The sequence below is a fragment of the Tupaia chinensis genome, unplaced genomic scaffold (assembly GCF_000334495.1).
Source record: "Tupaia chinensis unplaced genomic scaffold, TupChi_1.0 Scaffold141824_1, whole genome shotgun sequence".
NCBI classification, from domain to species: domain Eukaryota; kingdom Metazoa; phylum Chordata; class Mammalia; order Scandentia; family Tupaiidae; genus Tupaia; species Tupaia belangeri.
In genome coordinates this window covers 197119-210712 of record NW_006201681.1, presented here as the reverse complement: position 1 = coordinate 210712, position 13594 = coordinate 197119, and the positions used below count along the sequence as shown (strand labels likewise).

Genomic DNA, 13594 nt, shown 5'->3' with positions numbered 1-13594 from the left:
ATAAAAACCACAAAAAAAATTTAAAAAGATACTGAAACTTCTGTTTCTAAATCATGGCTAGGCTAGAAACATTAAAGTTGTCTGGTATATCAGGGATCACAAGTTAGAAGTGAGTACTGTCAAAGTGGAAAAAACACAGTCTAATGCCATTACAGGCAAAGATTATTCCATTCTCATCCTCAACATCCAAGCACCTCTCAGAACAGTTAAACCAGGTCAAGACAGTCCAGCATATTAGGCTTTGTTAAATAAGGCCATTATGTTCTTCTAAGATGCTAACAAATCAAAATAAGAATCATTGAAATCAAAATAAAACATACTAGAAACTAACTGTCACAGAAATTGTAAGTTCCTTGCAGTATCCCCCTTTCTGCAACATTAATATTAAAAAAGAACATTGATTTTATATCACCAAACATGTACTTTTATTATTAGCTATTACATAAATGTTGCCTTATTCTATATCCAAAAGGTACAACCATTTTATGCTCACAATTCACTTCAGTATTTATAAAAAGTTTTCATGATTTATATAGGCACATCTATCAGTGAAGATTTAACATTGAGGTGTAATCTGACATCCATAATATCTCGTTTTGTAAACAGCAATGTGGGAGAGATGTTTTTTTAATTACCTTTCACCTGAATGACCGTATGTAAAATAAAAAAACATCAATAATTTAGAAGTTCTTAGTCTCCAAAGGAGATTTTTAGATGTATGCATAGAAATCAGTACAAGGTTGACTTTTAAGAAACGTCTTCCATGTCCACATCCTGTTGTAACTGCTGTACCATTTTTTTCTTCTAGCTGTTTTCCTTTGCCTGCAAGAGGGGCCTGGAAAGATGAATGTTTTGCTTGACTTCTTTGATGTCCTGAATTTTCTGTAACTCTTTGTTTTTCTTCTATCTATTCATAATAAATTTAGCTTGACATTTCTGTTTGATCTCTTCAACTCTTTTCATTGCATCAGTCATTTTATTCCACAGCTCTCGCTGGTATTTGATGGGTTCATTTCTACGTTTTTCAAATTGAAATGAATTATTCCTTGTAAGCTCTTTACTAGCTGCTTTCCGGAATGCTTTAGTCCACCTGATCTTGCGAGGATTGCACTTCTTTTTAAAGTTTTTATGACATTCGGATTTACAGAATCTGAACACCTTACAGTCGTTGTGGATGAACATCATGCCATAGCAGGGGTAGATGGTCCCCAGACAGAAATAATACTTCTCCATAGGCATGTTGGACCTGCGTGGGGAGCCATGGACCACACGCCGGGCATGGGTGGAAGTCAAGCAACAATATTTTAGTAAAAAGTCACAGAATGCGGGACCAGCAGTTAGCATAATGGTTTTGTCACTGGACTACCACGTAGTCACCTGCGGTTCATGTCCCGAACCTGTTGGCTTAAAACTCTTGCTGGGCCCATGTGTGTGGGTGTCCAAGATCCCTAGAGGAGAATGGAGAAGGAATTGCAGTGTGGCCATCCCTCCTGGGAGGTGATTTTTCACTGTCTCTCTGTCTCTCTGTCTCTGTCTGGTGAGCACACACGCCCTATAGCAAAAACCTCTCAAAAATAAAAAGTCACAGAATGCTATCTCACCAGTTCAGTCTCATGTATTTAATATATCTTAGATCTTCCCAATTATGGGGTATTATATTCAACTCCAGACTTGTCCCTACAATTAAGTTGGCCATTTTCTTAGTTTTCGAACTCTTATTTCTGTGTGTCTGCATTTAATTTTCCTGATATACACTCTCTTGAGAACTTCTTGGAGATCTGGCCTGGTACTTGTAAATTCTTTCACGTTTTGTTTATCTGAGAATGTTCTTGTCTTTTCTTCTCATTTGAAGGATAATCTTGCCAGGTACAATAATTTTGGTTGAAATTGCTTTCCCCCTAACACTGTGAATATATTTTCCCATTTTTTACTCACTTGGGTTTTTTTTTCACTTGCATTGTTTTTGATGAAAGGTCTGCTGTTAGTCTGATGGGATATTCTTTGTAGGTAACTTGCATTTTCTCTCTTGCCAATCTTAGTATCTTGTTTTCATCTGTGGTTTTGCTCAGTCTGGCTATAATGTGTCTTAGAGAAGATCTTCTTGGGTTGATTATATTTGTGGTCTTTTGTATTTCTTGGGACTGGATCTTTAAAAGCATCTCTAGTATTGAAAAGTTTTCTTGCAGGATTTCATGAAATCGCTTACCAATGTCCTTATGAGTCTCTTTGCCTTCTGGGATACCAGTTATCCAGATGTTTGGATGTTTGATGGTGTCTACAATTTCTCGTATATTATTCTCAAGTTTTGGGGCAATTTTCTCAGTCTTTGTGGTGGTTTTTAATTTTATTTTTAATTAATTAATTATTTTCATTTCATTTTCTTTTACACATTCATTCACATTATTATTTGTCTTACAAAGTGGATATTTCAGCAGGTGAACATTTCTCCCTAGTATAGTTGATAAAACTACAAAGTATCTTCAACAGATAATACCACACCTTTCTGCCATTAATGCTGTGCCTCCCTATCCCTCTCCCAAATGTCCTTCCTCAGACCCTCCTGTTTCACAGACACTATATCTGGTCTTTACATCTATATAGTATGTTTCTATATCCTTTAGTCAATTAATTTCAGTCATAGAGTGTGGACACTTGGTATATATTAGTGGTGGATTTTTATAGGCTAGCAACTTTCTCTTCTATGTCTGAGATTCTATTTTCTGTATGATCTAGGCAGCTTTTAATACTTGCAAGGGAGATTTTGACTTTTTGTATTATAGCTTTTATCTCTAACAGTTCCATTTGATTCTTTTGTAAAGTGTGTAAAATTCCTCTTTTAGATTTTGCAAGAATTTCCTCACCTTCTGGAACTCGTCAGCTCCTTTCTACTTTCTCTTCTGCAGTTCATTGTCTCTCTTCTCTTCCATCTCTGTTAGCTTCACCATTATAAATGTTCTAAATTTTTTACCATACATTTCCATTGAAATTTCTTGATGAAGAGGAATTATTCTTTTCCCTTGAAGGAGAGGTATTTTCTTTTTTTCCCCTGTGGCCCTGTGGTGATTTATTGTCATCTGAACAATGATGTGTTTCTTCCCAAACTTGAAGTTCAATCTGAGCATCCAGGGGCATGCAGAAAAGTAATCAGAGAGAGAGAAACAACAGCAACAGAAACAACCAAGAAACAGAGAAAAAAAGAAGAAAGAAAACTAAAAATTTATTTGTTAGAACCAGTAGTGAGCATAATGGCTATGTTGCCGAACTTCCATGTTGCCAACTGTGGTTTGAGTCCCAGACCCAGAGGCTTAAACTCTCACTGGGTGCATATGTGTGCATGCCCAAGATCTTGAGAGGAGAATGAAGAAGGGATTGTGGTGTGGCCATCTCCTCTGGGAGTGATTTCTTGCTTTATATCTCTCTGTCTCTTTCTGGCAAACACACGTGCCCTATAGCAAAAATGTCTCCAAAAATAAAATTGTTTTTCAAAAACTAAAGCAAAAATTAGAAAACCACGTGGTGTGCTTGCATCCACCATGAAATCAGGAGCCATGAAGTTGTCTTCTGAAGGCTTGTTCCCTTGCCTCTCCTTGTTTAGGTGGGGGAGAAAGGATTATTAACAAGATAAAGGGAAAGGAGGGGCTGAAAGTCAAGTAAAGACATTATCTTAAAATTTTTTAAAAAGGAATAATTACAGAAAAATGAGAAGACAGAGGCAAATAGAAGGCTTGAGAGAACTTCTACCACTTGAGTTTGTGGGCTGGAGGCTGAGTTAACAGTAGAATATCTTCATTTTCTTCCCCCCGATATCACTAGTTCTCAAGAGCCATGAAGGTGTCTTCTGAAGGTCTGTTTCCTTGCCTCTTCTTGGTTGTGAGGGGGAGAGGGAATTATTAAGATAAAGGGAAAGGAGGGGCTGAAAGCCAAGAAAAGACTACCTTAAAAAATTTTAAAAGGGAAAAATGGAAAGACAGAGACAGAAGCAGAGAGAAAGCTTGAGACAGCTCCTACCACCAGAGTGGGCTGGTGGCTGAGTTATCAGTAGGAAATCTTCATTTCTTTTTTCCCTGGAATCAATAGTTCTTAGGAGACATGAAGGTATCTTCTCAAAAAGCTATAGATTTTTATATGTTAATTTTTGTATCCTGCCTATTTATTGTATTCATTTATTACTTCCAAAAGTTTTTTCGTGTATGTATTTAGATCTTCTATGTATACAATCATGGCCTCTGCAAATAATTTTACCTCTTTTCTTAATTGAGTGTCCTTTTCTTTTTTTTTTTTTCTTTTCTCTTCTTTCTTTTCTTTTTTTAAATTTTCTTTCTTTTCTGATTGCACTGGCTAAGACTGCCAGCACCATATTGAAAAAGAGTGGAGGATGTGGGAAGTCTTGTCATGTACCAGGTTTTAGTGGGGAAAACTTTCCCCTTTCACCTTTTCAGTATAAAAAACCTATGGTTTTTTTATAGGTTGCTTTTATTGGGCTGAGGAATGTCCTTTCTATACAGATTTTGCTGAGTCTTAACCCTGAAGGAACGTTGTATTTTTAAATGCCTCTTCTGCATCAATTGATATGATTATATGCTTTTTATCTTTTAGTCTGTTAATATGGTGTTAATATGTTTATAGTTTTGAATATTTTTTTATTTACATTCATTCACTGTACATCATTATAGCATATAATATGAGATTTTTCCATTCAGAATACACTGTATATTGGCTTAATCAAGCACATCAATGTATGTGTTATTGTCAACAAGTAACTTTCCCTTTCTTGTTTCTTGTATATTTTGCCTTTTTCCCTTCCTTGGTTCTCTATCTTACCCTCTGTCATCTCCCACCCTCCTCCCACACTGTGTCTGGTATCTGTTGTGGCTTTCTATGCCTCCCCCATTTTATTGTTTCATTAAATATGTTAATAAATATAAATATTTTCAATAGCAAGCACAGCTGATATATACATATCCATGAACACAAGTCTGACTTTAGGCATAAACCTCAGTGGATAGAATGAACATACTATAAAGTAGCACCTAGCTAGGGCTATATAGCTTACTGCAGTCATAAAAGAGGTATTTTTAATGTGTTTTTTTTTTTCGGATAATGTTTTAAAATTAATTTACATTCATTCCCTGAGCATCACCAAAACATACTAAATGTGGTTCACCATCTAGAATAAACTGCATAGTGACTTAATCATGCATGTTATCATCCATAATATTCCATTTCTACTTTGACATATATGTTTTTTATGCCATGTCTGACCCTCTGCCCTATTCCGCTCTCTTATTACACTATCTCTGCTGTCTACAGTTGTCTTCAATTCCTTTTCCCCAAACATTTCATTGATCATACAACATCATAAGTAATCTAACTACTTTCAATAGCAAGACCAGCCGATGGTTTCAAGAAAAGCAGTTTTGAACTGGTAAGGATATTTCTTTGAAACTTAAAGCCTAGAAACAGGTTAGTATTCTGTTCAAATAGTCGGAACATGAATCTATTGATAGCTGAAGACAGGACAAAAGTCCTTAAAACCAGACAACAAAGCTTAGAAGAAAAGCAGCAATATTTTAGTCAAGTCGTAGAATACTGTTTCATCAGTTCAGTCTCATGTACTTAATCTTTCTTCTGTATCTGTTGAGGTTCGATGTTCCAGATTGAAATCTGGGATGTAATACTCAACTCCAGCTTTTGGCCCTACAATTAAGTTGCCCATTTTCTTAGTTTCTGAACTCTTATTTCTGTGTGTCTGCATTTAATTTTACTGACATAGCACTCCCTTAAGAACTTCTTGGAGATCCGGTCTGGTGCTGGTAAATTCTTTCAGGTTTTGTTTATCTGGGAAAGTTCGTGTCTTTTCTTCCCAAATGAACGATAACCTTGCTGGGTACAGAATTCTCGGTTGAAATTGCTTTTCCCTTAATACTTTGAATACATTTTCCCATTCTCTCCTCGCTCTCATTGTTTCCGATGAGAGGTCTGCCGTTAGTCTGATGGGATACCCTTTGTAGGTAACTTGCCTTTTTTCTCTTGCCAGTCTTAGTATCTTGTCTTTGTCTGTGGTTTTGGTCAATCTGGCTATAATGTGTCTTGGAGAAGATCTTCTTGGGTTGATTCTATTTGGGGTCCTCTGTATTTCTTGGGACTGAATCTTTGAGTGCCTCTCCAGGTTTGGAAAATTTTCTTGTAAGATTTCATGGAATAGATTATCAATGCCCTTATGAGTCTGAGATTCTATTTTCTGTATGATCTAGTCTGCTTTTAATACTTTCAAGGGAAATTTTGACTTCTTGTATTATAGCCTTCATCTCTAACAGTTCCATCTGATTCTTTTGTAAAGTGTGAAATTTCTCTTTTAGATCTTGCATGAATTTCCTCACCTCCTGGGACTCTTCAACTCCTTTCTCCTTCCTCTTCAGCATTTCCTTGTCTCTCTCTTCTGTTCCATCTCTGTAAGCTTTGCCATTATGAATGTTCTGAATTCTTTATCAGACATTTCCATGATTTCCATTGAACTGTGTGTGGATGAAGAGGCGTTATCCTTTTCCCTTGGAGGGAGAGGTATTTTCCTGCTTCCCCATATTTCTTATGGTCCTGCAGTGATTTCTAGTCATCTGGTTGATAGTTGGTTTGTTCCCAAACTTGGAAGTTAATCACGCAAGTTTTGAATGCTGGAAGCTGAATTATCAGTGGGACCTCTTCATCTCTCTGTTTCCCCCAAAATGGCTAGATCGCAGGAGCCATGGAGCTGTCTCTTGCAGAAGGCCTATTCTGTTCCCTTCTGCCTCTCCATGTGAGTTTTGTATGCTGGAGGCCAAATTGTCAGTTGCACCTCTTCATCTCTCCATTTCCCCCAAAATCCCTTTTTACATTTTTTTTTAAAGGCAAAGTTTTTCTCTAGTTCTCAGCTCCTCCTTTTATCTTGTTATCGCTCTGGTCCACCCACCCAGGCAGAAAAGTGCAGGCCTTCAGAAGAAGGTTCCACATGTCTCCTGCAAAAGATGTATTTCAGTGCATAGGAGAAGTGAATCTTTTCTACTGATAATTTAGCCTCTAGCAAATGTGCTAGCGGTAGGGAGCCCCACCCACCCCCAGCCATCACTCTCTGTTTCTCTGTCTCTGTTTCTATCTCTCTGCTTCTGTCTTCCCTTTTTTTTTTGTAATTTTTCCTTTTTACATGTTTTTAAAGGCAAAGGTTTTCTCTTGCTCTCAGACCTTTTATCTTGTTAATTACCACTCTGGACCTCCCACCCAGGCAGAAGAGGCCATGCCTTCAGAAGAAGGTTCCACATGGCTCTTGTGAAATAGGTATTTCAGGACACAGGAGAAATGAATCTTTTCTACTGATAATTCAGCTTTTAGCAAATGAGCAAGCGGTAGGGAACCCACCCCACATCCAGCCTTCTATCTCTGTTTCTGTGTCTCTGTTTCTGTCTTTCCCTTACTCTGTCTTCCCTTTTTTTGTAATTTTTCCTTTTTACATTTTTGTAAAAGACAAAGTTTTTCTCTTGCTCTCAACTTTCAGAAGAAGGTTCCACAAGGCCCCTGCAAACTCGGTATTTCAGGGTACAGGAGAAATGAAGATTTCCTACTGATAATTCACCCTCCAGCAAATGAGGTAGCGGTAGGGAGTCCCACCAACACCAGCTTTCTAGCTCTGCTTCTGTGTGTCTTTTTCTGTTTCTCCCTGCTTCTGTCTTCCCTTTTTTTTTTTTTTTTGTAATTTTTCCTTTTTACATTTGTTTTAAAGGCAAAGTTTTTCTCGCACTCTGCTTCACCTTTTATCTTGTTAATTACAGCTCTGGTCCTCCCACCCAGGCCGAAGAGGCCAGGCCTTCGGAAGAAGGTTCCACATGGCTCCTGAGAACTAGGTGTTTCAGGGCAAAAGAGAAATGATTTTCTACTAATAATTCAGCCTGCAGTAAACAAACTAGTGGCATTTTTCTTTTTTATGTTTTTTTTTTGTTTGCTTTTTGTTTTTAAAGACAATGTCTTTCTCTTGCTCTTAGCTCCAAATTTTCTTTCTCTAATTATTGCTCCGGTCCTCCCATGCAGCCATGAGAGGCCAGGCCTTCAGAGGAAGATTCCATAAGGCTCCTGCAAGCTAGGTATTTCAGGGCACACCAGAAGTTAAGATTTTCTACTGAAAATTCAGTCTCCAGCAAACAAGCTAGTGGTACGGAGCCCCCAACCCCCAGCCTTCTATTTCTATTTCTGTTTCTCTGTCTCTGTCTCTCCCGGATTCGGTCTTCTTTTTTGTAATTTTTTTTTTTACTTTTTTTTTTTAAGGCAATGTCTTTCCCTCAACTTCATATTTTCTCTTGTTAATTATTGCTCTGGTCTTCCCACCTAGGCAGCAGAGGCCATGCCTTCACAAGAAGATTCCACATGGCTCCTAGAAACAAGATATTTTAGGGCAAATGAGAAATGAAGATTTTCTACTGATAATTCAGCCTTCAGCACATAAGCTAGCGGTAGGGAGCCTCTGCCCACCCTCAGCCTTTAATCTCTGTTTCTGTGTATTTTTCCCTGTCTCTCCCTGCTTCAGTCTTTATTTTTTTTTTGAATTTTTTCCTTTTTATGTTTTTTCAAGGCAAAGATTTTCTCTTGTTCTCAGCTCCACCTTTTCTCTTGTTAACAATAGTCCTCCCACCCAGGCAGGAGTGGCCTGGCCTTCAGAAGATTCTAAATTGCTCCTGCCAACTAGCTATTTCAGGGCACACTAGAAACGAAGATTTTCTACTGATTATTTAGCCTGAATCAAACAAGCTAACAGTAGGGAGCCCCCACCCCCAGTCCTCTATCTGTGTTCCTGTTTCTCTATCACTGTCTCTTCCTGCATTTTCCTTCTTTTTTTTTTTTTTTTTTTAATTAGGCAATGTTTTTCTCTTGCTCTCAGCTCCACCTTTTATCTTGTTAATTATCGCTCTGATCCTCCCCCCGAAGCACGAGAGGCCAGGACTTCAGAAGATTCCACATGGCTCCTGTAGCTTGGTACTTCAGGGCACACGAGAAATGAAGATTTTCTACTGATAATTCAGCCTCCAGCAAACAAGCTAATGGTGCGGAGCCACCCACCCCCAACTTTCTATCTGTTTCTATTTCTCTGTCTCTATCTCTCCCGGCTTATGTCTTCTATGTTTTTGCAATTTTTTTTTTTTACTTTTTTTAAAAGCAAATGTTCTTTTTTTTCTCTCAGCTCCATCTTTTTTCTTTTTAATTATTGCTCTAGTCCTCCGAATTAAACAGGAGAGGCTAGGCCTTCAGAAGAAGATTCCACATGGCTCCTAAGAACTAGGTATTTGAGGGCACATGAGAAATGAAGATTTTCTACCGATAATTCAGCCTCCAGCAATTATCTTATCTATAGGGAGCCCCCTCTGGCACCCAGCTTTTTATCTCTGTTTCTGTGTCTCTGTCTCGTTGTCTCCCTGCTTCTGTCTTCATTTTTTTTTGGTAATTTTTTCTTTGTACATTTTTTTACCGGCAAAGTTTTTCTCTTGCTCTCAGTTCCATTTTTTCTTTTGTTAATAATAATTAACACCCATGCAGGAGAGGTCAGACCTTCAGGGAGCCCCCTCTGGCACCCAGCTTTTTATCTCTGTTTCTGTGTCTCTGTCTCGTTGTCTCCCTGCTTCTGTCTTCATTTTTTTTTGGTAATTTTTTCTTTGTACATTTTTTTACCGGCAAAGTTTTTCTCTTGCTCTCAGTTCCATTTTTTCTTTTGTTAATAATAATTAACACCCATGCAGGAGAGGTCAGACCTTCAGAAGAAGATTCCACATACCTCCTGCAAACTACATATTTCAGGGCACAGGAGAAATCAAGATTTTTTTTTATTATAATTCAGTGTCCAGCAAACAAGCTAGCAGTAGGAAGTTCCCCCAAGCCCCAGTTTTCTATCTCTGTTTCTGTGTCTCTATCTCTGTCTCTCCCTGCTTCTGTCTTAGTATTTTTGTCATTATTTCCTTTTCTCATTTTTTTAAAGGCAAAATTTTTCTTTTGCTCTCATCTCCAACACTTGTTAATTATCACTCTGGTCCACCTACCCATACAGGAGAAGGCAGACCTTCAGAAGAAGATTTAGCATGGCTCATGCAAACTAGGTATTTCAGGGCACAAGAGAAATGAAGATTTTCTACTGATTATTCGGCCTCCAGCACACAAGCTAGCTGTAGGAAATCCCCCCAGGCCCCAACCTTCTATCTGTGTTTCTGTATCTCTGTCTCTGTCTCTCCCTGCTTCTGTCATTCTATTTTATGGTAATTTTTCCTATTTACAATTATTTTCAGGGAAACTTTTTCTTGTGCCATTAGCTCCAACATTTATCTTGTTAATTATTGCTCTTATCCTCCTACCCAGACAGGAAAGGCCATACCTTCAGAAGAAGATTCCTCATGGCTTCTGCGAACTAGGTATTTCAGGCACACGAGAAATGAAAATTTTCTACTGATAATTCAGCCTCCAGCAAACAAGCTAGCGGTAGGGAGCCCCCCCACCTCCAACCCCAGACTTCTATCTCTGTTTCTGTTTCACTGTCTCTGTCTCTCCCTGCTTTTGTCCTCTTTTTTGGTGATTGTTTTTTTTTTTTTAAGGCAATGTTCTTCTCTTGCTCTCACCTCCACCTGTTCACTTGATACTTATCGCTCTAGTCCTCCCATCCAGGCATGAGAAGCCAGGCCTTCAGAAGAAGATTCCACATGGCTCTTACAAACAAAGGTATTTCAGGGCACACAACAAATGAAGATTTTCTACTGATATTTCAGCCTCCAGCAAACAAGCTAGCGTTACTGAGCACCCCACCCCCAGTCTTATATTTCTGTTTCTGCATCTCTGTCTCTGTCTCTCCCTGTTTCTGTCTTCCTCTTTTTAAAATTTTTTTCTTTTTCATATTTTTTCAAGGCAAACTATTTCTCTTGCTCTCAGTTCCACCTTTTCTCTTGTTAATTATCACTCTAGTCCTCCCACACAGGCAGGAGAGGCCTGGCCTTCAGAAGAAGATTCCACATGGCTCCTGTGAACTAGGTATTTCAGGACTCATGAAAAGTGAAGATTTTCTATGGATAATTCAGCCTACACCAAACAAGCTACCGGTAGGGAGCCCCCACCACCTCCAGGCTTCTCTCTTTGTTTCTGTATCTCTGTCTCTGACTCTCCCTGCTATTGTCTTACTCTTTATTCACATTTTTCTTTTATTTTTTTTAAGGCAATGTTCTTCCTTGCTCTCATCTCCACCTTTTCTTTTGTTACTTATTGCTCTACTCCTACCACTAGGCAGTAGAGGCCAGGCCTTCAGAAGAAGATTCCTCAGGGCTCCTGCAAAATATGTATTTCAGGAAAAATGAGAAATGAAGATTTTCTTCTATAATTTAGTCTTCCACAAACAAACTAGCGGTAGGGAGTCCCCCGTCCCCAACTTTCTATCTTTCTTTCTGTTTCTCTGATTCTGTCTCTCCCTGCTTCTGTCTTCTTTTTTGTGATTATTCTTTTTTACTTTTTTTAAAAGTCAATGATCTTCTCTTGCTCTCAGCTCCACCATTTTTCTTGTTAATTATCGCTCTGGTCCTCCCACCCAGGCAGGAGAGGCCATGGCTTCACAAGAAGATTCCATATGGCTCTTAGGAACAAAGTATTTTAGGGCAAACAAGAAGTGAAGATTTTCTACTGATCTTTCAGTCTTCAGCACATAAGCTAGCAGTAGGGAGCCCCCTCCCACCCTCAGGCTTAAATCTCTGTTTCTGTGTCTCTGTCTTTGTCTCCCCTTGCTTCTGTCTTTTTTATTACATTTTTCATTTAATTCTTTTTCATAACAACCTATTCTCTTGTTCTCAACTCCATCTATTCTTTTGTTAATTATCACGCTGATCCTCCAAGCCAGGCAAGAGTAGCCATGCCTTCAGAAGAAGATTCCACATGACTCCAGAGAACTAGGTATTTCAAGGCACACAAGAAATGAAGATTATTCAGCCTCAGGCATACAACTAGCGGTAGGGAGCTCCCTTCACCCACAGCCTTTTATCTATATTTTTGTGTCTCTCTCCCTGCTTCTGACTTTTTTTTTTTTACTTGTAATTTTCTCTTTTTACATTTTGTTCAAGGAAAAGTTTTTCTCTTGCTCTCAGCTCCACCTTTTCTCTTGTGAATTATTGCTCTAGTCCTCCCACCCAGGCAGGAGAGGCCAGGCCTTCAGAAGAAGATTCCACATGGCTTCTGAGAACTAGGTATTTCAGGACACATGAGAAATGAAAATTTTCTACTGATAATTCAGCGTCCAGCAAACAAGCTAACGGTAGAAAGCGCCCACCACCTCCTGCCTTCTATCTCTGTTTCTGTATCTCTGTCTCTCCCTGCTTCTGTCTTCCTTTTTTCTAGAATTTTTCTTTTGTACCTTTCTTTTTGGAGAGGTTTTTTACTGTAGGGCGCATGCACTCACCAGACAGACAGAGAGAGACATAGAGACAGCGAGAAATCACCCCCCAGGGGGGATGGTCACGCCACAATCCTTTCTCCTCCATTCTACTCTCGGGATCTTGGGCACGAACGCACATGCGCCCGGCATGAGTTTTAAGCCACCGGGTCCGGGATGTGAACTGCGGTCGACTACGTGGGAGTCCAGCAACATCGTCATTACGCTAACTTCTGGTTCTCTTTTTTACCTTTTTTTGAAGGCAATGTTCTCTTTCTCTCAACTCCATCTTTTCTTTTGTAAATTATCTCTCTGCCCCTACCACCCAGTCAGTAGAGGCCAGGCCTTCAAAAGAAGGTTCTACATGGTACCTACGAACCAGGTATTTCAGGACACATGAGAAATACAGATTTTCTTATTTCTTTATTTATTCATTTAGTTTTCTTTTTTTAACATTAATGTGCTATACATCATTACAGTATACAAAATGAATTTTTCATCCAAAATACACTGTTGGCTCAGTCAAGCACATCAACATATGTGTTACCAACAATTTTTCATTTCTTATGTCTAGTATATTTTGCGTTTATGTATTTATTTATTTTTGACATCCTTGATTCCCTATCCCTAACCCTCTGCCCTGTCTAATCCTCCTCCCATTGTCTCTGGTTATCCATGATTGCTTTCTATGCCTTCCCCCCCATTTAATTGATTTGCTAATGAGCTTAATTTGTCTAAATATTTGCAATAGCAAGCACAGCTGATATAAACATACACAAGAACCCATGTCTGACTTTAGGCATAAACCTCAGTGAGTAGAATGAACATACTATAAAATAGTACCTAACTGGGGCTATATAGCTTACCGTGGTCATTAAATGCACAGTTTTTTTCTTTAAATTTTGGTAACAGCTTTAGTATTTTTTTCTCTGAAATTTTTTTTTTTTAATTTACATTCATTTCCTGAGCATCATCACAACATACTAAACGTGGTTTTCCCTCTACAGTAAACTGCATAGTGGCTTAATCATGCATGTTATCATCCATAAAATTCCATTACTACTTTCATATATATATGTTTTTTACCCCATGTCTGACCCTCTGCCCTTTTCCACTCTCTTGTTACACTATTTCTGCTGTCTACAGTTGTCTTCAATTCCTTTTCCCCCAACATTTTGTTGACCACAC

General features: G+C 38.6%; 1 pseudogene; it reads right to left on the bottom strand.

Annotated features, from left to right (window-relative positions):
- Positions 1–747: 747 nt before the first annotated feature.
- Positions 748–1239, bottom strand: LOC102468145 (putative ribosome biogenesis protein RLP24 pseudogene; annotated as a pseudogene).
- Between the last annotated feature and the right edge of the window lie 12355 nt (positions 1240–13594).